Source organism: Cyanistes caeruleus, chromosome 12, assembly GCF_971803275.1.
Source record: "Cyanistes caeruleus chromosome 12, bCyaCae1.hap1.1, whole genome shotgun sequence".
Lineage (NCBI taxonomy): Eukaryota > Metazoa > Chordata > Aves > Passeriformes > Paridae > Cyanistes > Cyanistes caeruleus.
In genome coordinates this window covers 10,542,418-10,569,827 of record NC_141712.1, presented here as the reverse complement: position 1 = coordinate 10,569,827, position 27,410 = coordinate 10,542,418, and the positions used below count along the sequence as shown (strand labels likewise).

The window sequence follows — 27,410 nt, the reverse complement described above, 5'->3', positions numbered from 1 at the left end:
AGAAAATATATTCTTGTTCTTGGTTTGATAAGGCTTATTGCTATTCCTTTTCTTTTACTAACTCTTTTAAAACACAGTGTCATTTTTTATTAGTCCTGTGCCAAAATAGGAGTGCTGAACTATGTATCCACATAGTAATATTTGGAAGCAGAGTTCTCTATTCCGTACTGAAAAGCAAGTTTGTGTTTCTGAGAGGTTCATCTGTTAGCAACAAGCCACTGATGCTTTTCTGCATAAGAAGGGTCTACAAAATAAAAATGCATTGTGCTGTGAATCACATGGACATTGAGTTTCAGTATTCAGCATTATTTTTAAGTGAAAGGTTGCTGCACAAAATAGTCCTCTTAAAAAAAAAAATCACCATAATATGTCACTATAATCAGGAAGTTTATTCATTTATAAACATATCTTATCTTTAGCATCTCAGTCATATGCAACTGAGTTATTGTTTGTATTATGTAGATGACTCATTTCCCTTTCAAGGATGTGCAAATCATATGTCATATACAGTATCTGACCTTTCTTTCAGTGTCTACAGACCACCATTTGATTATTCAAAGCAATGCTTACAGCAATGATAACAATGTCAAGAAAAACAGTGCAGGAAAAGAAAATTCCCTTAAGGACGGCTGATATTAAATGCATGCAGTATTAAAATATTAGAGCAAAAGCAATACTGAGAAAAGTTTAAAATAATAGTAGTAGGAACTACTTGGAAATGAGGAACAGCATGGGAAAAAACAGTGTGGAGCAAAATGTCTAAGGAAACCAACATTTTCCAGATGAATTTCAAAACATGAAAGGACTGCCTTTGTGGAAATATAGATTCAGATGGGGAGGCTGTAGCCAAGTCTCAGCCTCTACTCCTGCAATGTAAATCTGCCTGTTCCAGACTGTGGAACAATGTCCCTTCGTGATTTCCACTCTTGAACAGACATTTAGAATTCTGATCATTCATGTCAGTGGTTCTCTCTGGAAACACCTTTGAAAGGAAAGGGGTAGGGTCAAGGGGTATCCCTGGCAGTTAGCTGAGTTTTTGCCTTTTTCCAAATCTTCTCTAACCACAGTCTTCTCAAATATCATGATATTACCAAAAATATCCCCTCAGTATCTTTGGCAGCACTCCGAAAATAACACACACATTTTTTATGTGTCAAGTATTGACAAAGGAAAGGTCTTGTACAGGCACAGAACAGGGAACCCTGTTGTCTTAGATGTGCTGATGGATGTCTGTGACAGCCCAACAGCAGAACATTCCAGCTGTGCAGCCCATGGGACTGAAGCTGGAGTGCTGCTGAGGTCTGCACTAAGTGCCAGAGGTTTCTGGGACAGTGTGATGCTAAGCCAAGAGGGGAGCCAGCTCAGCCCAGGAGCTCTAGGCGTGGCACCAAGGGGGCAAGGAAAGCTCATGGCTTTGGCTCTATAAATCAGCTGCCTTGCCTTCAAGGGCAGCCTGGCCATGCTGGTGACATGGCTGTGTTTACTTGGGGTGGTTTCAGGTGAATTTGTTCTGCTGAGTTCAGACTGGCCTCACAGGGAGCTGCTGTGTCTGAACCCCCACGACACAGCTGGACGTGGTGTCCCTACCTGTGGGACAGCTGCACGTTGTCTACAGCCCTGCTTGGGAGCCTGCTCCTCTCTCTTCTTACAAGTCATTTTTTCCACAGGGTGAGTTTTGCTTTTTGGGTTTTTTTTAATGTCTTTTAACTTAATTCCCATTAATATGACTCATTCTGCTTTGGTGGAAAATCTGTATTCTTTTTTTGTATAAAATCTGTTTATGACATGTGTTAAGGGCATCCTGCCGATTCCCACCTGTACTTTTAATCTCCTTGAAACTCAAATATTTTATCAGCAATGGATATAATTGCGAAGATTTTGGTGTGGGAGATTTCCCAATTTGCTAATCTTACTATTAAAATTAATATTTAGGTTTTATATCCTTCAAATGGGAATAGTGATGTTAGTTATCTGATGTTTATGTCTTTCAGTCACGAAAATGTTCCTATTTAGGCTGTAACAGGCCACACACATGTAATCACAATAAATAGCATCTAATATGTTTACAGTAGTGGAAGGATGAGGTTAACTTCTGTTTTCATATTGATGGACTCAGCTGGACTTGGAATACTATTGTTTACAATTAGCTACATTTTTGTTGTTGTGCTTTACCCTCAGATTAAATCTTTATTTCATCAACTAACCCTAGGGATTCCCTGTTATAATCAATGTAATAAACAGCATTAGTTGATAGCCTATAGCTGATGTTCATTTGTAATTAGGCTTGTGTTTAAAGAAGAATAATTTTCTAAATTTTTCTGCAATAATTTTTCTTTATATTTATTTATGAAAGGCAGGATTAAAAGTTGACTACGGTTTGTCTTGTCTCCGCATGTCTTTAAAGCAAGGTCATTCAACTGGGACAGCCTTTTTCCTTGTCTGTTTTAAGCATAATTTTGGCAGGGAAATTGCTAACAGTCAATATAGGCTGAGCACCTAACTACCAAGTACTCATTCAAACCTCTGCCCTGCTCTTTTGTCAGGTGCTCGCTAAAGACACAGCTACCTGTGTAAGAGCAGAGCATATGGCAAGGATCAGTGACACCCTTCTAAATGGGGAAAACGTAGGAGCAAGATGCAGTGGGCCAGGACACAGATAACAGCCTCCAAGGCAGGTTTTACTTGATAAAAAAATAATGGCCTGAGGCAGACATCCTCTGGAATTAAATATAAACCTTTAACTGCTGTTCTCAGAATGCATGTGACCCCTAAATCTTTTTGTGTACAGTGAGCAAAGGGACATCTAGTGAAAGTTGTTTAGCAGGTAAGTTATTAACTTTACCTCTTAAGTTACCTTTCTTTGGCCATTTTTGAAATTTTGTAAATGCCTGCCTATGCAGCATTAATGTAAATCTGCTGAGATGATCTATGCTGTTCCAATCTTTGACGAAAGTGATCTTGTAATAAGTTTTAATCTCTAAAACAAGACATAAACAAAACCATTGCAGAAAATAACTGGAAAGGATCTTTATAAAGCGTGTTCTTGGTTAGTCAAGAGCATCAGCAATCTCAATATGGTCCAAAACTTTGGGTGTGTTTAGTACATATTGTCAGCTTAAGCATATTTTTGATAAAACAGAGTGTGCCATATTTGTGTGCATCTTAGATTAGAACATTGATATTTAGGAATAGAATGAAAGGAGAAAGGAGCTGACAATAAAGCTGATTGGATTATTTAGGTATGGGTGGCTTAAAGCTTTTATCAGTGTGAAACTCAAGACAGCCCTGAGAAGTTGCTTTGGTAGTACAAGTTTTCCATCTTGCACTGTTAGTATAGTGCTTTATTTTGATCCAGCTTTCACCATGTAGATTTACTTCTTGGAAAAAGATTAATTTCCCCTAAAACCACTGCTAATACTCTCAAACCTCCTGCTTATGTGACTGGTTTCCTGCATTTAACTCTGGGAGGAAGTGCTGATCCACCCCTTCTGAGACTTTGGTTAACACTCCTTGCTGCTTGCTCATACTGGAACTGGGCAAGCTGAGCTCAAAAATAAATGAACTTTAGTTAACAAAGAAGAAAAAAATTGAGACATGGAAAGGTACAAGTAGTAGATTCATTAATCTGGGTTTTGATGGTAGTTATGCATCTGCATCTGTAGGATGCAGAAGGATCTTCCTTGTTTGCATGGCTACTTATATGCATTCTATTCAAATCTAGTTCAGACAAAATGTATGTATAGATCAAAGACTGATAAAATAATTTGCAAGTAGCAAAGCTTAGTGTCTTACATAATAAAGCTACTGGCAGAGCAAATTAACCTGCTCCACTGGACTCAGGAGAGGGCTGCTCACAGCTGTGAACACAGAACACATTTCAGTTGAGAGACCCAAGCTTTTCCTATGAGATAGAAATTCTGTGTACTCATATAGTTCCAGTAACTTCTATTTTTATATGGCTGATGATTTAAAACTCATAGATCTGGATCTCCACCAATTCTTAATTCTGTGTAGACATATGGGAAGGCAGATGCATATATATGTACACAAATGCACAATGGCAGAGATGTGGTATTTTTGAACCCCAGCTATGCATATAAACCCCTTTTTATTTCAAATTATTAGCCATTCATTCAAATAAATAAAAAAAAAAAATATGTTCTACAACTATGAATATGACCAGAATGTGAAACTCTTTTTTTTTGTGCTGAGTAGTTTCCATGCTGTGATTAGCTGTTGAGAAGTCTGTGAGGGATAGATCATGGGTTGGTGCAGCCACTCCCCTCCAGTGCCTGGGAAGACACTGGAAGTGCCCATGTGAGCAGCTGTACCCTGCTGTACTGAAGGGACTCACAAGCTCACCTTCAGGGACAAAGTGAGTTAAAATCTGGGCTTGACACTTCAAGAAACTTTTAAGTAAGATTGAATTAACAAATTTATGCCAGATATCCACAGTAGGCCTTGCAGATCTCATAATCATGTGAAGAAATGTGTCTTTCAATTTGTGAGGTTTAAATAAAAATAATTTGTGTTCAGGTAACACTTTTATAGCATGAATTTTATAATAAACACAACAGATGCAGCAAGATTTTTTTTCCTTGCTGTAAGGCATAAGAGAGAGTGTTTGCCAATATTCTGTCTCAAAAAGGTGTCTTCACATCTTAACTTAGCCCTGAATATTTCAGCAGAATCTAATAACAGACTTGCATGTTATAAGATTCTATAACATTATAATTAAAAAGGTAAGAAGGAATTGATTGTCAACATAGGACTGTGATTTGTAAGGACTAGTTTTAAGAATATATTGTATGTTATTTGGTTTATCATTACTGACTTTTGATTGACCTAGGTCAGAATCTGTGGCCCTGAAACAAACTCCATTCACTCGCTGATCCTTATTAAAGAAATGCTGAAAAGTGCCTACTAACTATTGCACTTGATTCATTCTTTGCAAAATACTTTCTTTGTCCAAGTTTCTGCTTTCATGAATGGGAAGGAAAAAATTTTCATAGGGGAGAGATCTCCTACATTTGCAATTTCACCTTCAAAGAGCTATTTTACCACGGTGTGTAGGAAGTACAAGAGCACCAGCCTGTGTTTTACACTACTAAACTTTAAATGCATTAAGGATTGTTTGAAATTAAAAAAATAGCAAGGGCTGTCATGAACATCAGGACCATCTTCAGTACTTAATATGCATTTTTTTATTTTTTCCTAAACTTCTATATTTCAGTTGCTGTATATTTAAATTAGTGTTTCCTTTCTCTATAAGGCACAATCATCTGAAACAGTGATGGTGAGCTTTCCTGTCACATAACCAAATCCTCTGCTCTCTGGGAAATGGGAACATACCAAATACCTAGGGAAAGAGAGAATCCTGGCACTACTTTGTACATGGATGTTTCCAGCAGATTCTGCTGCACCACCGAAGAATTCCTGTGTATCCTAATCACAGAATTCTCTAAGACAGCAAGCACCTGTGTGGGAATAGTGGCTGGCTGGGCTTAAACCACAGCAGCAACTTAGAAAAATTACTTTTATACTGCCATTACCAGTTGAATAAGTCACATGGGAAGGTGAAATAAGGTATGAGCAGGATGTCTGGTGTTGACAAACACTCATAAGAAGAGTAGAATAAATATTGGCTTTGTCTCTGAGTTGCATGTTGAACACTAATCATCGAAGCCTGGTATTTTCCTAAATCAAAATGGCTTCACAGTCATTAAAGTAATGGAAAATCTTTACAAGAACTTTCACAAAAGGATATGCTACACGTTAATCAAACTTATGGCAGCTGCTAGAAGGGATTGTCAGTTCCTTTTATGATGAAAATCCACATGGGGCCAATTCACAATGCTGGCCAAGTTACAGGTGTCACATGTATAAAACATGTAGTTGGTTTAAGATTTAATTAGGACTTTCTTCTCTGATCATAACACTTTAAAGGAAAAATACGCTCAGGATTTAATTTTCTTTGAGAATGGTTATTAATTTGATGTGATTGATGTTAAATGGGAATTAAATCATAAATGTGATTATGCTTGTGGTTGGATGTTGTCTCAGCAGATTGTTTCTGCTTGTCACTTTTGAATGACTGGTGACGTGATATGGCATGTTGATTTTTATTAATGCTTAAAGATTTCACTTTATCATCATTTGTCAGGAAACTGATTTTCCTCTAAGTCCCATTGATATTAAATCTGTCATAACTAGATTAGGATAGAATTGTTATCTATTGCACCTCTAAACCTTAGGTGAAATTTTACTTCCAGGAAAAAGACAGTATAATAATACAGAGGGGAAAACCAACCAATTCACAAAAATTAAAGCTGCAATGTGAATGCCAACAGATGAGAGTAATTTTTTTTTTCCTGCTGTAATTATGGTGTATGTTTCTATTTATGGCCAAAGCAGATTTTAGGAGTGCTTACACCTGAGCTGGAATCTCACTTTTCAGTGACAGACGAAAAATTAGTAAGATGAAGAATTCAAAAATGGAATAAAAATGCTGTACCTTTTGAAGATAGTAATTTACAAGTTTGGAGAAGTAATCACTTTGATTTTCCTGACAGGAAACAGACTTTTGGCAAAGATAGCAGAGAATGACACACCATTTCTATGGACCCCCTCCCCACTTTGGTTCAAAATGCACATACAGGAATTGTGGGGTTTCTCTCACCTTGCAGAATGCACCCAATGTCCTTAACATATGTCCTGCCCTCTTTCATCCAGAGAATCTCAAAGTCTACTTGGTGCAAAATGCCATTTTACAGTCAGAGTGGAGTCTGAAGCCTGCAGGTCAATTAAATGGACTTCTGCGGTCTCACTTCAAGCCTTACATTTGTTGCTCATTTGCACTAACCAGTGTTCTTCTCTGGTACTTATTTGATGCCATTACTGTGATATCTGAGAACAAAGATCATTGAGAACAGATACTATTTCTACTAGAAAACCAAATTTTGTATTGTTGTAGAAGCAGAAGAATCCTATTAATCCACAAAGCACATCAGAGTACATTGCACGCAACACAAGCCATGTGCACTCTCTACATAAACCCCTGCTCACAAGCTGAGATAGCTGTGACATAACTCTCAGCCTGAAAAATAAAAGGTAAAAGCTTTTTAGGAGAAAATTTTTAGAATTTGGAAAAAAAAGCACCCAACTAACAGTTACTTAAAGACTAAGTTTGTTTTCTAGCTTAAATTTGGGTATAGAAATAAGTATAACCTTGAAATCTGTTGGGGTTTCTTAATTCATGATCCCTGCATTTGTATTAGTTTCAAACCTGGTATCTGATTTGTTAGAACTGTCTTTATTATGATGGACAATTTATAGAATTTAGACATCTCCCTGCTTGATTGATCCACCACCATGTATCAATCTCAGAGCCACACTGAGCAGGATGTGCCATCAATTGCAAGTGACACACAGCAGGACAGGTGCTGTAGTGTTGTAGTTTTTGGGCATCCAAGAACCAGTGTTATATAGGATATCATTAAATGAAAAAGGAGTTGATTTTTGTACTGAGAGTGCTAACAATTTTACATGTCTTTTAAAATATGCTTTTTAGATTCAAAAAATCAGTCAAAATTAAAGCTTTCTTGCAAATTCTTCACCTTTTTTTGGCAACAAAATTTCACTTTAGAAGTTCTTCAGTGTTAATATTTAGTAAAAAAACTTGAAAGTGAGAAACCTCAGTAACAAGAAATGGAAAGCAATACCTCAAGAACATTAATTGCCTAAGTGGCTGAATATGACAGATTATGCAAGAACATTTTATACAAGAGAACACATTTTCAAACAGAGTCTTTCCATTTTATACAGTGAGTCTGAAATTCAGCATCAGTCACATTACACTGCAGTTCTGTTTTGTTTAGAAGATCTGTGACTTCAAATTTACAGAAGTAGCTTTTGCTAACAAGTTTTAACTGTATCAGAGAACCAAAGAAGGAAGGGGTTAGATTCTGCACTGTTAGTACAGAAAAGAGGAGAAAATTCAATTGAAATAAGTAGAATTATAGAGGAGAAAAACGAGTCAGGGATCAGAATCAAGACTTTATTGAAAAAGCTTATGATGTTGAATATTAAATTAATCTAATTTGCACTGTCTGATGGTGGCCATTAGTGCCTGAAGTAGAGGCAATGAAATGCTAATGTGATTAGTTAGCAACACTAAAAACAACCAGTACATTTTTCCTTTGATTGTCTGTGTGTTTAAGAATATTTCATTACTTCTGCTTCCTTTGAAATAAGGGCAAGATATAAATCATAGGCACAGATATAACTAGTGGTTGTGACGTTTTGTTACAGAGTTTAATTACATGAATCATAAAATATTGCTACAATTTTCCAAACTGTTAAACCTTAATTAATACGAACCCACAGGGACCACCTTGATGGTTCATAATACTCTGGAAACTCTTCTCCTACAGTAGTAGTTCATGTGGTTGAAGATTGCTTTATAATTTACAGAAAGTGATCAATTATTAGAAATGAAGCCAGACAAATTAATTTAATATAAATGGGGTTGTATCGAGTTTGACTAATTCTTTTTAATTACCTATATGTTATTTTTTCAATAGTCTAACACAGGGAACCATTATTCTTCCCCATGTACAAATTCATTAATCTCATTACCGTGCAGTATTAATATAATTTTATCACACATTCCAGAAGTGCAGCACATTGGCAAACTGTAATGAATCACAGCATTAGTGTACTATCACTACATTAATTTCAGGACATGCCTTGCTCATCTGCAATTTACGTTGAGGCTTAGTATAAAATGAGCTGCATAAGCACGTAATTATGACATCTGCTTCTTTTCAGGTACCTCTTTGTAAATCAGTGACAAAGGAATAACAGGTTTAAATATGTGTTAACACTCTGATAGCATGTATAATTGCAATATGGCAATGTGTAATGAAGATTAAATTAGACTGCAGTGTACCTGACATATGCAAGAGCATAATTGAACTGTAGTAATTATGGATTGAAAAAGACTATAAAGTACTAATATTTCAGTTCAGTGAGGTAAAACCAGGGTAAAGGAGAAATATTATTAAAATGGTGATGCAAACAAGTACATTGTTTTTATAAGGAAATGTTATTTATGTTTGCAATTTTTATCTTCAGTATACTTGTTCTTGCTGTTAGGTAAAGTTCTCACAGACTCTCCTGTTTTGATCCTTCTTGGATTTCAGGTATCTGTGCCTTTCACCTCTACAACAGCAGATAACATCCACCACATATAAATATAAGACTGCTGATGAGAGATTTTATGAGACTGAGAAACTGAATTTCAGACATCTACTGTGGTAGAAAACAGTGATTCACTGAAGCCGTGGTCTCCAATCAGAGCGCTCACGTGCTTTGTCCCATAGGAGAGACAACCTGAAACATATGGGAGATCAAACTGTAAGCCAGAGGGTATGGCAAATTATTAACTGCATTTTAACTGAAGTCATTATCCCAGAACTGCTAAAATATTTATTTTAGATGTGTATCATGTTATATTTCAACTTCAAATCACTTGTGGAGGACAATTAATTCTAAAGGTTAGTAACAGAATATTAGGGTTTGTGTAAAATGCTCTTATTTGAACAAAGATATGCAATATATTTGAATGTGACTCTGGTGATGTCTGCAGTGTTATACCACATTTACATTATAACCTAAATGACACTATTATAATTTCAACAAAAATGTATTTGCTATATGAACAAAAGAAGAATTTGTATATATAATAGGATATTATACTAATGAATTCATTGTTATATTAAATCATTCTCATTGTCCAAATGACTGCTTACATCTCATAAAACACAAAATCCTATTCATGTTTACGACAGCACTTAATAACATTTTAAATATAGTCTGTGATCCCTTTGTCATACATTTGTGTACATGTGTGAACATAAGCCATGCATACATGAGACTGCACTATATTTCTTCTAGGAAATGATGTATCTAGGAATTCTGTAGCGTCTGAGACTTTCTCCTGAGAGCAGATTTTTTGAACTTTCTTCTGACATCAGCTTTTCTCTTGTTGTTACCAAGTTGGAAAGCCACAGTTCCTCCAATACTTCACACGGAGATACATTAACAATAAATTTCAAGCTTCATAAAAGGATTCCCAGTGAAATCATCAGAGGCTGAGCAACAAATAAAACAACATGTGACCTTTCTAAAGAACCTGGTGACTTTTTTCAGCTCACGTTAGCTTTGCCTCTGTCAGAGCTCTGTGGCTCTTACCATGCAGCTGGCTGAAGGAGCTCCCCTGTGACACCCCAAAAAAGGCACACAGCAGCAGGGCAGGCTGTCCCAGAGCAGGTTTCAGCTGAGAGCACAGTTGGATTGGCTTGGAATTCCTCACAGGAAGTTTACTGAGCTTCCCATGGCAAACAGCCACAGAGACTCATTTGGGTTGGACTGTGCCCTAAGAAATCACACAGGCAAATGTTTTCAAAAATTTCTCAAGTCTTTCTAGATTGCTCCTAGTAGCTGCACGTGCACACTCATTTCCACACGTGCACCCATCCTTCTTTAATTAGCTAAGACAACTTAAGCACTTTTATCAACTTGATTTTGAGCAGCCAGACATGCAGAGAAAGGTAAATAATATTTTAGTCTCGAGGATGAAACTGCAGAATGTAGTAGCTCTTTCTGTAGTGCTACTGCTCACATGTGCAAATTTTCATATCTCCCATCATGTTTACTCAATGCTAATTCGTATCATGGCTTTTAACTAACAAACTTACCAGGTGATGATGACCTTAACAGAAGTATATGAAATTAGACCAGAAAACTTAAAACTAAATTTAAGGGAATAGTGGATTTTTTTCTGGTGGTCTTAGTCAAGAAATAGAAATATTTAGATCTTAAATACCATTATTTTAGGACAGATAAGCTAGTTTAAGATTAGAGGAGTTATTAGCAAACTGGAACTGTTTATGTTTTAAAGTAGGATTTAAATAACACTTTCTATTAGAACTGGTAAAAAGAGAATAGGGAGAATGTATAAAGAGAATATAAGGGAGAATGGATTTTACTTGTTATAATACATATAACTCCTGGGAAACAGAAATTTCAAAGATTTTTTTTTTTTTAATTTTAAATTTTCTATGTAAGCAAAACACACCAGAAATTTTATAAAGGTGATTTTATACCCATATAAATTTGTTTGAATTAAATAGTCATAATGAGGAAAATAGAGAAGAATTTTAAGAGCTGTAACTTATGCTGCAGTTTTGGACAGTTGGCTAGATAATGCCATAGTCTTTTTCTGATATGCTGGAATAAATAAAGACAAAAAAACAAAACAACCTAAACAATTCTCTAAATTTTTTATGAATTACAATTTCAAAAATTTTCCAAATTAGACTGAAAAAAAGTATCTGTTTACAGTTTATACAAAAAAAAATCTATTTAGTCATCAGATTTGCAGGAATGACAATTAAACCTTCCAACAGTCTTACTATCTAAAAATTATTAACCTATAGAAATATTTAATATACAAATGTTAATGCCTCCTGACTACTGAAAATTAATAAGATTATTTGTTTTTAAAGTGAATTAGCATTGATTAAATTTAAGATTACTTTATTGACCCTAAAGGTATATTAATTTCTTTTTTCCATGTATGCATTTTCTCCATGGTACACTTGCTAGTGCATTATTTAATTCTGTTGCAAAATTTGCTGAATACTAGAGAGGATCTACACATCATTTCCTTTCTTAAGCCAGTCTAAAGCACCTTACTTTCAAGAGAGTTTCCTGATATGTAACCTACATTTTTCCTTTCTTACGTGAATCTTCTAACTCCTAGTTATATTCCATGGACATCATTAGATAATTCTTTTGTCTTATTTGTGTGTTTATATCTTGAAATATTTATAGACTGCTACCATGCCTCATATCCCCCACCTAGTCATTATTTGGCCAGTCTGTTACTTCTTTTAAATCTTTCCTCATAAATCTCTTTCCCTTTGCTAAACAACTTTCCTTGCTTTTCCCTGAATTCCCTTCTTTGCTCTCAGCCTGTCTCCCAGTGAGGTGACCTGTGCTGGACAGAGTTCCAGAAGGGATTTTCTCCCTGCCATGTTGACTCTGGCCTGTACCTCACTGCCCCACGCTGGGATGCTCCACACAGACCGTGTAAAATTGTGGTGGAGGATTTAATGGTTGGGGTTTTTTTTTGGTTTGGTTGGTTTTTTGTTTGCTTAGGTTTTTTCTTTTTTGTTGTTGTTGTTGTATTTACATTCTTTTCTTTACAAACTGATGTCCAATATCTTATTAAGAAACAGCTTTGAGAATCTTTGTTATTGTTTCTCAGGTTTCTCTCTTCAAGCTGGATACATATTTATTTGCCTTGGATATATGAGCAAATAAACACCAAACATACACACACCAGTGGTCCATCCCCATTGCTAACGTTAGAATTCCCTCCCTTCTCCCTCATATTTGCTAATGGGCACAGACCTAAGTCCAAGGGCCATCAGAATATTGATGTTACTTCTACCCAGGATGTACTGCCTCTTTTCTAGTACACAAATACATGGGTTAATTTATGATTGAATCTTTAGGGTATAATTCTACAGATATATAGTTTATGGTCCTGCCCTCCTCCTATCCTTACATGTTTGCTGCCCTTAGACAGTAATATGGTTTGGGAAGCTGAAACACACAAAAAATTGTTGGGTTTTTTTTGGGTTTTTTGTTTGTTTGTTTGTTTTTAATATGCTTGTAACTTATCCATTTCAGTTGCTAACACAGACTCACTGTTTAATTCCAGGAATCTGAGTGCTGGTTCAAGAAAGAGGGAGAAGCAGCCTGGCCGAGGCAGAGGCAAGGTAGACCTGCAACATCTCTGATTAAGTTGGTTTAAAACAATAATCAAACTGCTAACATTAACAGCAACCAGTCACAACAGATATGCACTATTACATTTCAGAAAGAATGATACTCTTGGTAAATAGCCAGTTCAGTCATATATTTTCCTTTATATTTAACTGTCTGTGTTAAAATCTCTTTTTATCCTTACCTTCAGTAGTCATATTGTATATTTATTGGATAAAATATGGTCATTATCATATGCTGAGGGTTTTTTTCTCTTTGTTGTGTATGTTCATGAGTGCTTCATGCATATGCTTTAACCAAGTGGCTTTTTTCCATTAGACGAACTTTAAAAGAATTTGCATACATATAGCAGCTTTAGTAAATGAAATCTATGTAGATTGATGGATTTTCATGACTCAAAGCTGTAGCCAAATTCTTAATTATTGCAGCTGTAATAATATTGAAATACAAGTTTTTCAAAACAACTTTATTAATTTTAATGCAGTGTTTAGAAAGCTCTGCTTTTTGTTGAGCAATAAGCCAAAAAAAGAGCCTTTTTCTTTTAGTGGAGTCAAGTTTTGCCTTTTTTAGTTCATAAGTCAGCACACTAATATTCAAAGTATTTAAAGATGTCATGATGACTCTGACTTGTTGTAGAAATAAATAAAGATGGAATCCATATGTTTTTCTTTTGATGGATTAAGGGCCATGTTTACAACAACATAAGTTTACACTCTTGCTGCCCTTGAGTATTCTGCAGTCCTTCATGGGTCAGCTCCTGCAGAGGCTCATTCTTACTCAAGAGCACAATTACAGTAACCATTTCCATGGTTAGGGAAACAGTCTATTCTCAACAGAACATACAGCATGGTGTTGATGTATTTAAAAAAAAAATCAAACACCTTTTTTATATTTTAGCACAGCTTTTTTTTTCCAATAGCAATATCTCAGTCCTATATGGTTTACTATAGCTATAGATTAGCATTCCTCAAATGTTATTAAAATATATTACATATGTTCATTTTATTTTGAATTGAGATTGTTCTTGTGTCACAGATAATACAGAGGCCTGTTTTTTAAGGCATGTGGGGTCTCATAGCTGCTATCCTTCCTTTTTCTGTTTTAGTGTCTTGAAATCTTCATTGCAGCATTATCAATGTGCAAGAGCCACTGAATGAAGCTGTAAGCAAATGATTGTCTGGTTCAGAGACATAATTAGGAGTAACATCTCCACTGGCTTCAGTGTGCTGCTTTTGCTTTTCTCTGGAATCAGCAACAGATTAATCTGGGCAATATTTGCACACTGCTCATGATATATTGAGATAAATGTTGAGCTCTTGCACATGTTTATAAGGTCAAGTTTAACAATGTATATATTTATTTCTGTTGGTGTTGCAAGCTGCAGTTTGAAGAGTCCTCAATCTTGGTGAGTAACTAATATTGGTGTTTATAGAATCCAGTCCATAACAGGCAAAAATATTTGCTATTGATCACTGCCAACTCTCAGCTTGCTGTTGGCCAAGCTTACCCACAAGGAGCATTGCTTTACTCCATGAATGATCCTGAGTTAAGTGGAGGAGGCTGTTCTAGCATTTCATGGGGGTGTACTGGCCAGTTCGACAGACACTGGCCCAGTTTCCCAGCCTCTGCAACAAAAATCTGCCCTGGCTGAGGCTTTGTATCCTCTACATCTACAGAGCAGCACGGAGATGTTCCATCCCACAGTCCCCTCCGGGCCCAACTGGGCAGAAAAGAGAGAGAAACAGCACAAAGTGTGGAGCACATTTCTGCTGGGGGACCACTGGGAAGCTCTTGGTGCAGGGTGGTCCATGGTCTTCCTCACAGTGTCACAGCTTTGTGTGTTGTGCCCTTTTCATGCAAGAAATTGAAAGAGTGAAAGTAAGCAATGAGATTCTGGGTAGTATTGATAGAAGTTAGGGTGCTTTGTATATAAGATTAAAAATTACTGTGGAAATATTATGTAAAATACGTGGGTTATATAAAAAATGTGGATGCAACTTCAGTTGAGAGAGGTTTGCTTTCCTGAAGTGGATTAGAAGATTTTATTCTGAAGCTAAATGGAAAAGAAATAAATAGTATTTAAAAAATGAGATTATTCTCTTAGCTTTAAGGAGAGGGTTGAAAGCCGGACTATCTTCTGGGATTGCTCCCTTAATTTATGCTTTTGCAGGTACTAAATATTTGATAATCAGTCTATGGCTCTCCAAAAAGCCTTTCATGATCTTGAGAGGAAAGCCAAAAACTAATTGTGATACAGAGCCTGTTTCTTTGAGTGTACTGAGCACCATGTTCTTTACATTGCATGTCTTATGTGGTTTTTTTTTCAAATTTTCTCCAGAAGGAAGCAATATTTGAATAAAAGTTTGTGTATTTAATTTATTTTTTTTTTCTTTTTAACCAGTTCATAGATATTGGCACATGAATTTAGTTTGAACTCATTTCAAATTATAATATTGTACTTGTTGAATTTATATAGATGGAATTCATATATTTAAATATTACTCATATATTTAAATATTTTGTTCAATTTTTATTGATATTATTTATTGTTTTCAAAAGTAATTTTCAATGATTTTTAATGGTATTGTCTACTGTAATCTTAAAGCAGATCAGAGGACATTATTCCTTGCCTTGTAAAATTTGTTACACTTGCAAAAAGAGTAGAGATTCTATTTCTTAGCCATAAATATATTATGAAACTATAAGTATCTATCTAGAGAATCAGGAGTTGCCTGGAAAAATTCAAATAAATTATGTTTATCCAGTGTTCTGCAACAGGACATTACCTGGAGAACATACTGGGAATATTATTAACAGGTTTCAGCATTTTATTATCTATGAGGCAGGCTTGTTTCAGCATGGGAGAGCTGTCAATGAGCATACAGTGCTGTGTTTGATGTGACACTGGAAAAGGTTGGCTGGTTCCCACATTACAGAACTCATTTCTGTTAGCACACCAGTGCTCAGTTTTATGGTGTATTGAATGAAGCCGCTTGGGAGGCAGATTCTGTCTGTACTGAAATGACTGATAGTAACAGGTTGGAATATGGAAGTCAAAAAGTCTTAATTATATTGTATACAGACAGAAACACACATGAAAATTTAGTGATTAAACACTCAGCTGTTACAATTTGCCAAACTCTAGTTAACCACTGAGGATGAAAAAGATACTGGAACATGAATAAAAATGCATCCCTTGGTGACTTTTCTCCAACATTTAAAACTAACCTCTGTAACCTTTCCTTCAGAAGTGGCACTTACTAAGGCAGCAGTGGTAGCTGGCACAATACTAACACCAGAATATTGGTTCCTGAAAATTTCCCAAACCTGGTTCTTTTTTATTCTTCATCTACTTACAAGTATTTAATAATTTTTTTGAGGTTTTTTTTCAGTCTTGGGGAAGGTGAGATGTATTTCTGCAAGGCATACTGGGAGCTTAGCTAAAATAAACCTTGCATTTCAAAGTTACTTTATACTATACAGACTGCTGAAAACAAATGTTGTAAGTTGCAATCTCAACAAGTTTTGAGAGAATGGACCCACAAGTGAGTCAGCTAAAGTATAAAATTAATATGTTAGGATGAGAATTAAAATTAATCCAGTGTTTGAATATGTGTAAAGAGTTGTAAGAGAAGATAAATTAATACCTTACCAGACTTTCTCTCTCTCTCTCCCTTGTTTTCAGGTACCATGTAATCAAACCATTTAGAATTGTACAGGTAAGTTTTTCAGAGTAAAACTTGAGGCTTAAACATCTTGTGAATTAAGTGTGCACTAGAGTCCAGATTTTCAGTCTGGATATTTCACATTTCTTAGTCTTTGGGACATTTTAATTATAATATGTTGATTTCATGTCTTTATTTTTTAAAATGTCAAATTTTGAAGTTATAGAATCTGCCCATCTCTCTGGTGTCATCTGTGTCAATGTGTCAATTTAATATTTACCCAGTCTCCTAGTTGTTTCTCATGGCCTCAATTGCACATAACTTCTCAACATGGCTCACAGAACCTATTGTAAATAATATCTAATAATGTAAGCTAAAACTGTTGAAATCAAAAATCCTGCAACTGTCACCTTTGGATTTAAAATGCAATGATCCTAATTTTATGATTGAAAAGGGACAATACAAACAAGGAAGACAGAACAAATGGGTTTTCTTTTTTCTGTTTTGTTTGGTTGATTGATTTTTGTTTGGTTTGCATTTTTTTTGTTGTTTCATTTTGGATAGATTTTTGTGTCTTGGGGTTTGGTTATTTTTGTTTGTTTGTTTTTGTTGGTGGTTTGGTTTTTTGGTTTGTTTTTTTTTTTTGAGGTAAAAGTTAGATTATGAGTGACTTGAGGACAGAAGTCATATAATATATCCACAAGAGAAGATGCCATTTGTTCCAAGAGTAACTTGCAATCTAGGAAAACAGTTGTGCATGTAAACACCTAATCTAGCAACACAGTAATAATTTAGGTTAGAAAGATTTTATCTTATAAAACTGTGGTTTTGTATGTCCTTGAACAGTCAGCCCAACTTCAGAGTGAGAGTTTATATCTCTCATGGTAAACTTGAGCTGTGCTGCAGGTGTTTTAGTTTATCACTGAAAGGAAATGACTTTTTTTACACCTAATTTAAACTGAAGCTATTCACAGTTTAAAATGTTCAGTAACAGTGACCTCTGTAATGACTAACACATTGCAGGTGGTCCGATAGCAGGCCAGTGGTTAATGTCCATATCGAGAGAGAGACAGAATTAAATGTCCACCCCACAGTTGTTTTCTTCCGATTTATAGTACGGACACAACAGCTGGCTCAAAAGTAAGCCACAATTAAAGGGCATCTGAAAAGTTGCAATCAGTTTAGTTCCTGCACTGGGAGAGCTTTCCTGTTGGCATTTATTTAAAATTTGTCATTAAATTTGGAAGCAGAAATCCGGTAAATAATCGCAACCTAAATCTGTGTATTAGAATTCTGATACTTATGTTCCAGCTTTGCAGTCCCTGCTCAGTCCTTCAGGCAAAACTCCTGTTTGTTCTGCAGTTACATGGTTGGGATCAATAAGTATTTTGTCTTGGAGGACGTGAAGTGCTTTATCAGACCCAAGAAAGCTCAAGAAAAGCTCTTAGCTTTCACAAATAACTGACTGAGAAGGCAGTTCAGATTTCCCATCACAACATATAAAGCAAAACTGAGGAGCCTGGAGCCTTCATTTTAGCTATTTTCATTTTGACAAAAACTAGGTATCTTTACTGTGTAGCTGCTGTGCAGATTTTTCAAATAAAGGTAGACTTGGGTGCATCCAAACTAATCATAATCATTGTCACCTGGATTTAAAGTTTTGTAATGCATACTTGTCTTGGTTTAGGACAATACTGAATTATATTATTGCACAAACAGCTGGCCCTGAGTCCCATTCATACAATATAATTAGAGAGTCTAACATAATTCTGGGAGCACAAAAGTACTTGGCAGCAGTGGATGAGAAAGTTAGGTCTTGTCAGAGGACAGCTTTCTACTGAGAAACAATTCTGCTGTTTCTGCTGTTTGCCTTGGAGTGACATGAGCTGGGACACAAAGAAAGAACCTCTGAAAGTAAAAGCAAATCTGCTACACAGGAGATAATAGCCTTCATATTTCAGAAACGTTTCTTCAGGAGGTGTCTTCAGCAGGAATTTAAAACAGCCAAATTTTCTGAGAATACAGGATAACTGACCACAACTGCTAAGACGTGATGTGTAAACAGAAGTTCAGAAAAGCATGTTTCAATTATGTGCTAGATACTACAAAAACCTCTTATGAAATGGGCAGGATTAGGATTTATCAGCACTCTGTGAACTATTAAAGAAAAATAGTCATCTCAGTAATAGGATGCCTGGACAGGACCCATTTCACTCCTTTGTTAGCTATGCACAGATGAGAATCAAGAGCACTCTGTGGTGTTAAGTGAAATACATCAGCTGACATTGCTTTTTGCTGCATGAATGAATGTAGACAAAAATACTCCACAGTATAACCAGTAGATAAAGTAGACTGAATTCTAATTGGGGAATTGGAATCCAGATCATTTATTTGTAGAGTAATCAGTTTGGACCAGACTGAAAAAAAACCACACTAGAGAGTTTCAATATATATTTAATTATTTAATTTATTTAATTATTTTATTTTATTTATTATTTTATTTATTATTTTATTGTTTTATTTTATATATTTTCAATATATATTTAATATATTTTATTATTTTATTCCTACCTGAGAGTGACACATAGTCTGGTTTTCAACTTTCTCTTCTGGGAAGAGTGAAATCTATATTCAAAAGCTCTCAGGCAGAGGATGGGACTGAACTCACCTTCTGGTAGATGCTACCCTTTAAGCTCCTTTAGATTTTATAAAAGCTTTCTGAAAATGAAATATTTCTTCCATCCAATAATGAATGAAGCACACCTTCTCTGCAGTTATCTCAGTTTATGCAGTAAATTTTCCAGTTCAACAAAAAGAGTCTCTTTGTACAGTTGTGTGAGCAAACAGTTCCACTCATACTCTTTTCCAATCTTCCCTCCTATATTTCAAGATCTAAAAAAAACTTTGACACATATCATTAATGAGTTTTATGTATGATTTGAGAATAGACCCAAAATCTAATAGAGTTATTGAAAAAAATTACATTAATATCAGCCCTATATTCTTAGTGCATTTTCATTGTCAGATTTTATTCGTTAATTAAAAATAATTCGTTTGACAAAGTCTTTTTTATATCCATTTATGTTGGTATGGTTTCTGTGTAGGAATGATAAGGTGTCATGGCCATCTTCTTTATATATGCAGCTTTATATATTTTATAAGTCAGTAGGATTGTTCACACTTATTCCTCTAATTCCTTTAAGGTTATGTCATATTTAAAGTATCAGACATATTAAAATTATAAAAAAATCATACAAAATTATAGAGACAAAGATGTAGATTTCTCATTTTTAAAATCCACGATTATTATTTTTCATTAGCTATACCCTATATGGTTTATTCATACTCATATAAAGAATATATTTGTTGAATGCGTTACACAAATAACACACAAACTTAATATTTAGTTCTGACCCATTTCCATTTATATCTTTGACACTAAAAATTTCCATTTGTAGTTAAAGTCTGTACATGTATTAGCAAGGCCCTTTATTGTCTTGAAATTAAATCTTTTGAAGTTTCTTCCTCTCTGAGACAAAAGAAAGCACATAGTTGACATCAAAGTGGAGACATACTGCTGGCTAGCAATTATGGTAGCTTAATGTTGCCCAGTCCCCACCCATTTACAAGCTTGCCTTTAGTTTCCTCAGCATGTTCTTATTTTGATCAACACCTTTAGAAATAACTGGATAGCCCAGTTACTTTTAAAGTTTCTGCAAATTTGGTTGGAAAACAAAATAGTGGTTTAATAATTTATTCTTTATATATAATTTTGGCTTTTTAAAAACCTCCTTTAATTATTCTAACTTGTAACTGTTAGCTGGGTGTTGCCAGATGTGAAACCAGACACAAGGGTGAGATTTTACAATTCAATCACAGCTGTTTAGGACAAAATCTGGTTTAGGACACAAGAGATGGATTTAAAATAGTAAATTTGTATTGAAAAATAGTAGGGAATTGTATACAGGATAGCCTAAGTTTGTTTGGATTTTTTTTGGCAGACTTATGGACTTCAAGTGAATCAACCCAAAGTCTTAAAGAGGCTTCAAAACTCAGAAAATAATATTTGCTGTCAGTGTTCCCCCCTCATCCACCAAAGCAAACATACAAATGTAGAGCACTGCTCTGTTTGCAAATTAAAGCCTCAATTCTCTGTAATGTGTATGTTAGTAAGGTGAGCACTGGAGCTAAGGCTGAAGTCCCTCTGTGTCTTGGAACATTTCTAAACTTCTCTAAGTAGCAGGATGATGAACTCAAAAGAAGTTTATTTATCTTGGGAATTTGAGTTTTTAAGAAAGAATAACTTCAGAAATCCATGGGAGGCAGGGCAGGGCTGGGGGGGCAGCATCCTCCCCATCCTTGCAAATTCTACTGCAGTGGCCAAATAGTGGATGTGCTTAGCAGAGCATGCTAGGTAGTGCAGAGCAGCTGAAATAACTCTGCATGTCCTCTGCATGGTGACCTTTGTACTGCGTGTCTATGAGGAGAGAGACACAGAGGCAAAATATTTATATCAATATTTTAGCAAGAGATGTGTGGGACTGGGGAAATCTATCCAGTGAGTAAGTCATGCTTGCCATAACTAAAAGTGAAACAAAAATAGGTGTGGACTTCCATCATAAAGTGTACTTGAATTACAAAGCTATAACTGTTTTACTAGTTTAACCCAAATCTCATGGGTACCATGTCTGCCCTCATTGTATTCCACCTTGTGTTTAGGTGATGGTCGTGCAACAATTTAAAGAGAGATTTTCCTTCTGGATCCCTAAACCCAACAGTGACTCACAACAAGAATAAGAAGAAACATCTATAACAAAATCCAAAACAGTTTAGCCACAACAAAACCCCTAGAATTTTCCACCTAGCATGATTCTTTATTTTAAAAAATGGTAGCTAAAAGGTGAATTTTTCCTATTGTTTCTCTCCAAGTTGCTCTTTTTCTTCCTCTCAATGCAGATCTCAGTTACTGCTTCAGAGCAGCAGCTAATTATAACCAGCAGTCTCTGTGTTCCCCCCTGCTTACCAGGTCATGGCAACATTCATTTAGAGAGTGTTTTTTTCCAAACAGGAAAACATTTCTCCAACAAAAGTCTGTAAATATTTTTCTCAGTAGTACTGGCAGGCAATATTTATCCTGGTACTGAGGTCATTCAGAGGAGATCAGATGTGATAGTGCTGAGCTTTTAGCTGTCAGCAGGACTTTCTGGCATTTCCATAAAGTTTTCAAACATACAAGCATAGAGAAGTCTGTTTTTCTTGTCCAGGCACACTTCTAATTTCCATCACTATTAAGAGGTGTTGTACATTCTTATCAGGGACATTATAGACCTCCCAAGTGTTCTATGGCCACTTAAGTCTCTCATGTTTTAATTGATTGTGACAGATAACAATGTACTGTAAATGTGTGATTTGATCAAGAGATCCTGATGAACCTTATAAATTTTTGAAATTAAACCTGAGTCTTCCATGCATATTTTCCAAACCTGGTGATGGAATTGCAGAGTAACTTGGGCAATGAGTGTCTATCACTATGGATAACAATAACTATTCTCTTCTCTCTGCTTGCCCTGTCTCTTCAGCTTTTTTAATCACATCTCAGATTTTCCTCATTTATTTTCTTGTAAGTTTTTTTATTATTTTCCTTTCATTATGACATTAATTTTCTGTAAAGCATTTATAAAGTTTTTCTAAAGCATTTACAAACTCATTCAACAATAATAACTTACATAATGCTTGTCAAGATCTCATCCATACTATTTTATTGGCCTACCCATTATTGTCATAATGTTGATTTTTTGAAAAAAATCAAAACCACCTTTTATTCTGATTTCTTAAGAAGTAAGGAATTACCAAAGTGATGTAAATGTTCTGCTGCCTTGAATAGGAAACATAGATTGAGCTCTAAAGAAGAATCTTTTGAACTTCTCAACTGAGTTTTGGGAGAGGGCCTAACCCTAACCCTAACCCACTGCTAATTAAAAATATCAGTACTGTTAGCACTGACAACTGCCTAAGTAATTTGCCTTAATAAAAATTCATCCAAACCAGAAGCAAAAGGGAAGAATTTTTAAATTAATTACCTAAGATTATGCATGTCAATGTTATGATGAATAGATGGTACTGAATTCCATGAAATAATTTAGTAAGTAAGAGTCTATTAGCTAGTTAGAAACCATGACCCCATTTAATGGTTATGGACCAGCATAGCATCTAATCTATATTATTTGACTTGTATACCCTTTATGATCTAACCAGATCCCATAATGTCAAAAATCATACCTATCACATTGAATTATAACACATTAAGAATACAGGATTGAAAAAATCAGATAAGTTTGTCTCAAGAGTGAGCTCTGTTAGCATATTTACTCTACAGTGAAAGAAATTCTGCTCATTGCATTGAAAAAAATCAAGAACTCATCTCCAAGTGCTTTTAAAATTAAATGGAGTATGAAATAATAATTTAAACCACTTTGCTTGGCTTTTCCCTACAGTTTTAAAAAAAATAAAATAAAATGTTTATAGTCCTTTATTTTTATGAATCAAATGTCAGTAGATGGCTTCTATAATTCTGTGCATATTTGTTTGCTGACAAAATTTAGATGAGCAAATAATTTTAAACTTCTAAATCACACAGCAACTATGATTACCTGTGACAGAAGAAGAAAAGTGTTGTTTATACATAAAAATGTGGTGGAAAAAGAAACATGCCTGAACTTATTCTAATTTGCTCATTAAAAAAAAAGCCAATGGCTCATTAGGACAAAGTAAGATGTGAATGCACGACATACTTAGAGAAGTTAATCACAGAGCTTTAATTTAACAAAGCATAGCTTAAAACTATTATAATTATGTGTGATATTTTTAACATCTCATGGTTAATTCTAGAACCTTAGGCTTTTCAAGTTCTATTTGTGTTTGGACAAAAACATGCACGTGAATGAAGTAGGGATGAATGTGAAAATTGATTTAGGAGTGAATCAGTATAAACATTAATAATTTTAACTATATGTATGTAAAACAGCAATCTCTAAGGGCACCATCATCAAATATTCCCAGATGAAATATGTATTTGAAGTTACTAATGAAATTTCTAGGCAATACATGTTGTTTTTCTGGTAGGTTGTATGAAACTTTTAGGGGAGATTCAGCTCCCCATACTGTGTTTAGAATGGACACATTCCCAGAGCAAGCTGCACTCCCAATCCAGTGGGACCTTCCTGCTCCCTCAGAGCAACAGGTGGAATGCTGTGCCAGCCTTGGAGTCCCCTGCCAGCGTCCCCTGTGTGTAGGGCTGGGGTCACTTTTTCTCAGGATTCAGCTCCAACATACAGGGCCTGCATTTGCACTTTCTCCACAAGTTTTTGCCATGTAGAACCCCATACCCCTGTGTCAGTGTGGTAATTTACAGTACAGCTGCCTGTCAGGCAGGTTTGGAACCCAGAGATGGAGAGAGGTGTATGTTCAGTTGCAGGGAGAGGCACAGAGAGCTGCTGCTGCTCCTTGGTGTTCCAGAGCACACCCACACCTGCAAAAACTGGCCAAGTGTTACAGGTAGGTTTGTCTTTACCAACAGATAACCTGAAATCCCTAACACAAAGTGACCCTTTCCAGGAATTCTGTAACAGATCAAGAACTCAGTGTCCTGAAAATATCACCAAAGTCTAATCAGTTACTCCCAAGTTTAATGAAGTCTTTAGGCCCAAATTTGCCATTAATTTAAATGGGAAATCAATGTGAAGTTAGAAGCCTAAATACTTTGTTGAATCAAGGCCTCCAGGCTCAATTGAGATTCCCATAGTGATCACTATAAAGAATTGTGTTAAAGCTCTGGATTGTGTTAACAGTTTCCATATCTGTCTGTGGGTACCCACCTGGTTCATTTACATTTATTTCATGTGTCTTAAAAGGGACTAAAAGTGATACTTTCAAGGCATCTAAGGTACAGTTAGACACATAACTTTGAGTATGATCTAAAATATTTTCCTAAATCTTTCCAGTGCCTACCTGCATTTCCAAATACATATCTAGCAAAAGATGGTACTAGTGATTGAAATACCCATATTTTACCTTATACTTTCTCTCCACTTCAAAGCCATTTCTTTGGAATTTCTATCTTAAATACAACCAAGAATTTGAAGAGTTATTGGAATAATTTTTTCTACCACTCTGTCTGGTATCAATCAAAGACATTTGGCTAATTGGCCTATGAACCTTTCCAATAGAATATTTTAAAGATGCTAAGGAATTCAGGAAAAAAAAATTGCTCATTTTAAAGTTTTTCACTAGCAAATCTAGTGAAATATAGATAGATGAATAATTAATTCTAAATAATATATCCTGGTTTGTTACTTTAATCCTACTAAGTAATTATTCAGTTTTATCTTACAGTATTCCCCAGCTCATACTAACTGGCTTCACTTAAATAATTCACTACGGGCCAAAGCTTGATTGCACTGAAGTCAATGGCAAAAATCCCATTTTCTCCAGTGACAACAGCATTTAACCCTGAGGAACTGACCTTAAGGTTAATTAAATGTTTGAGAAAACCTGAGGTGATTTATAGTTTCATGCTGAAAGCAAGAAAAATTCACAGTTTTGTTAGGTTTTGATGTAAAACAAGATAAAACCTAGTGCTCTCAAGCTGAGTTTCACTTTCAGTTATTATTTTGTTTTAAAATCTGAAACTCAGAGAAACTCAGGTTGAGTGAAATGCAGTGTGTGGATTGCAACTAAATTGTTTGTTTATTTATTTATTTAGTTGTAACTCCTTAAGAAGCTGTACCATGAAAGTTTTCTACACCTTTGCTTCTATGATCTCCTTCATACATCCTACTAATAATGACTTTCTTTATTAGAGGTTTGTTTTCATGGTACTTTTTTACTGGAACCATTGCAAGCAGTGCTGGGCATATTTCTTCAGTGTGCATATAAACAGTTATGAGAGAAGTAGAAAAGAAAGCCTTCTGTATATACATTTCATGGAATGGACAGCATTAGTTAAGGAATGTTATATACTTGATTTGATTAATGAGTTTTAGGGAGATTATTTCTCAGCTTGATTCATGTGCTTAAGGACTGTAAAGTAATTTAGAATCTAATTGCAATGTTTTTCAGAATTTTATGTTGCTTACATTATCCTTACGGAATACAGAAATTCCAATCCCTCCTCTACATATATAGTAGCATAATTCATTTTACTAGAAGGTAGCCAGATTACATATGCAAGTATATTATTCATTTGAAGGTATTAAACTTTCTTCTGTATATGTTGATTAAAATACCCAGTAACAGTATGTTAATATACAGATTTGTCAAGGCTCACTGTACAGTTCTGCTATTTAATAAAGGCAGGGAAAGATTTTTCCACCTTAATTGCATATAGAATATTATATATTTTGTATAAAAATAATGGTATTTTCTTGTTTTCATTTCCTCAGCTGGTATCTATTTTGGCAGAAGTCGAATATGTATCTATTTAAGTATGGAAAAGGCAGTGCTATAGGTAGAGCCAGTAGGTGGGAAAGAGAATTAAGGGAAATATTTATCAGAAGCCATAGAAAAACCCCACAAACATTGAAATCATCAGAAGCTCTGACAGCAAAGAGATCAAGCTGAAAAAAAGTTGTGATGTAGAGTTGAAAGTGCACAGAGTTCACTTGATAATTTCATGAATTCCATGAAGGGGAATCTTTCATGCCAAAAAGAAGCAGAAAGAATCTAAACCAGCTCAGAGCTGCATGACTCAGCTGCTCTAACAGCAGGATGATCTTTGTCCTGAGAGCAAAATGCTGAGAGTGGGAGAAAGCTTTCAAGTGTTCGAGAGCTGCTGAACATCGTGGCTCCCTGAAGCTTTCTGTTGCTTGCCCATGCTTTAACACCACTGCTGCCTTCCTCATATTTGATAAAAGGGTCTGGACCTTTTTCCTTTGTTTCCCTGACCCAGAGCTGGCAGAGTGAAATTGTAACCACAGACCCCAAAATGGACAGAAGGAAGATCTTAGCAGTGAGTTAGGTGTAGACACCCACAAGAGAAAAGGTAATGAGCCCTCGTCTTTTAGAGCATTGTTTCATCTCTTGTTTCTGTGTGACTACACCTGACTGATTTTTTATATATTACCTTTTCCTGCTGCAGGATATTTTACATGTTCTCTATTTTGCTTTGCCTTGGATTATTGCCCTATAATAGGAAAAATATATATATTTTAAGGGGAATTTTCTGAAATTGAGACATTTAGAGAGAATTTTCTACCCTATGTGTTCTGGATCATGTAAAAGCTGAGAGCAAGGTAATTAGAGTAAACCTGCTTTTTGTAGAGACCATGGCTTTCTTGAATATATGTCCACTATTTCAATTTGAAGAAGGGTAAAGTCACAGCATTTAAAAGTCTCTCAGTGTCATGAGCTTCTCTTTTCTCATTTTCACTTGGGGCTGATGGGAGATGTTTTCTGCCTGCTGCAAATTCCACATCTGTTTTCAGACACTTCAGTTTCCTGGATTTTTGGGGGGGTCTGTGCAATATTTAAGTATTGGTTTGCATGCCTGTGCTGTGCTGTCATGTATATGTTAGGCTTCCCAGAACAGTTGAAGAGGAAGTTCTGAATGTTAAGTTGATCAATGGCAAATAATGTCATTTGAAAAGGAAAAGTGCAGCTTGATAGGAGTGAAGTATTAAAATTACCTCTTCATTTCCAATCTGCTGAAAGCCGACAACGTCTTGCTTTTTGAGAATGTCATCAGAAGATTGTTTTTCTCTATTTTATTCTATACTGTAAGCACAGATACTACAAAGGATCTAGAATGGACTTTAAGATTTTCCTTCATTGAAGACAAATCATTAGTAGTATTTTTGGATAGTAACTATTGTTGTCATGTGGAAGAAAGGA

At 35.4% G+C, this 27,410-nt stretch overlaps 1 protein-coding gene across 1 annotated transcript in view; it reads left to right on the top strand.

Moving 5' to 3' along the window:
- The window catches only part of LOC111934607 (uncharacterized), a 370,779-nt gene that overhangs the window by 164,351 nt on the left and 179,018 nt on the right, over positions 1-27,410 (top strand). Inside the window, exons 7-9 of the transcript XR_015275208.1 lie at positions 12,794-12,851; positions 16,544-16,577; positions 22,103-22,143. The gene's annotated coding sequence lies outside the window, so the exon portion shown is untranslated. The remainder of the gene's footprint in view (positions 1-12,793; positions 12,852-16,543; positions 16,578-22,102; positions 22,144-27,410) is intronic.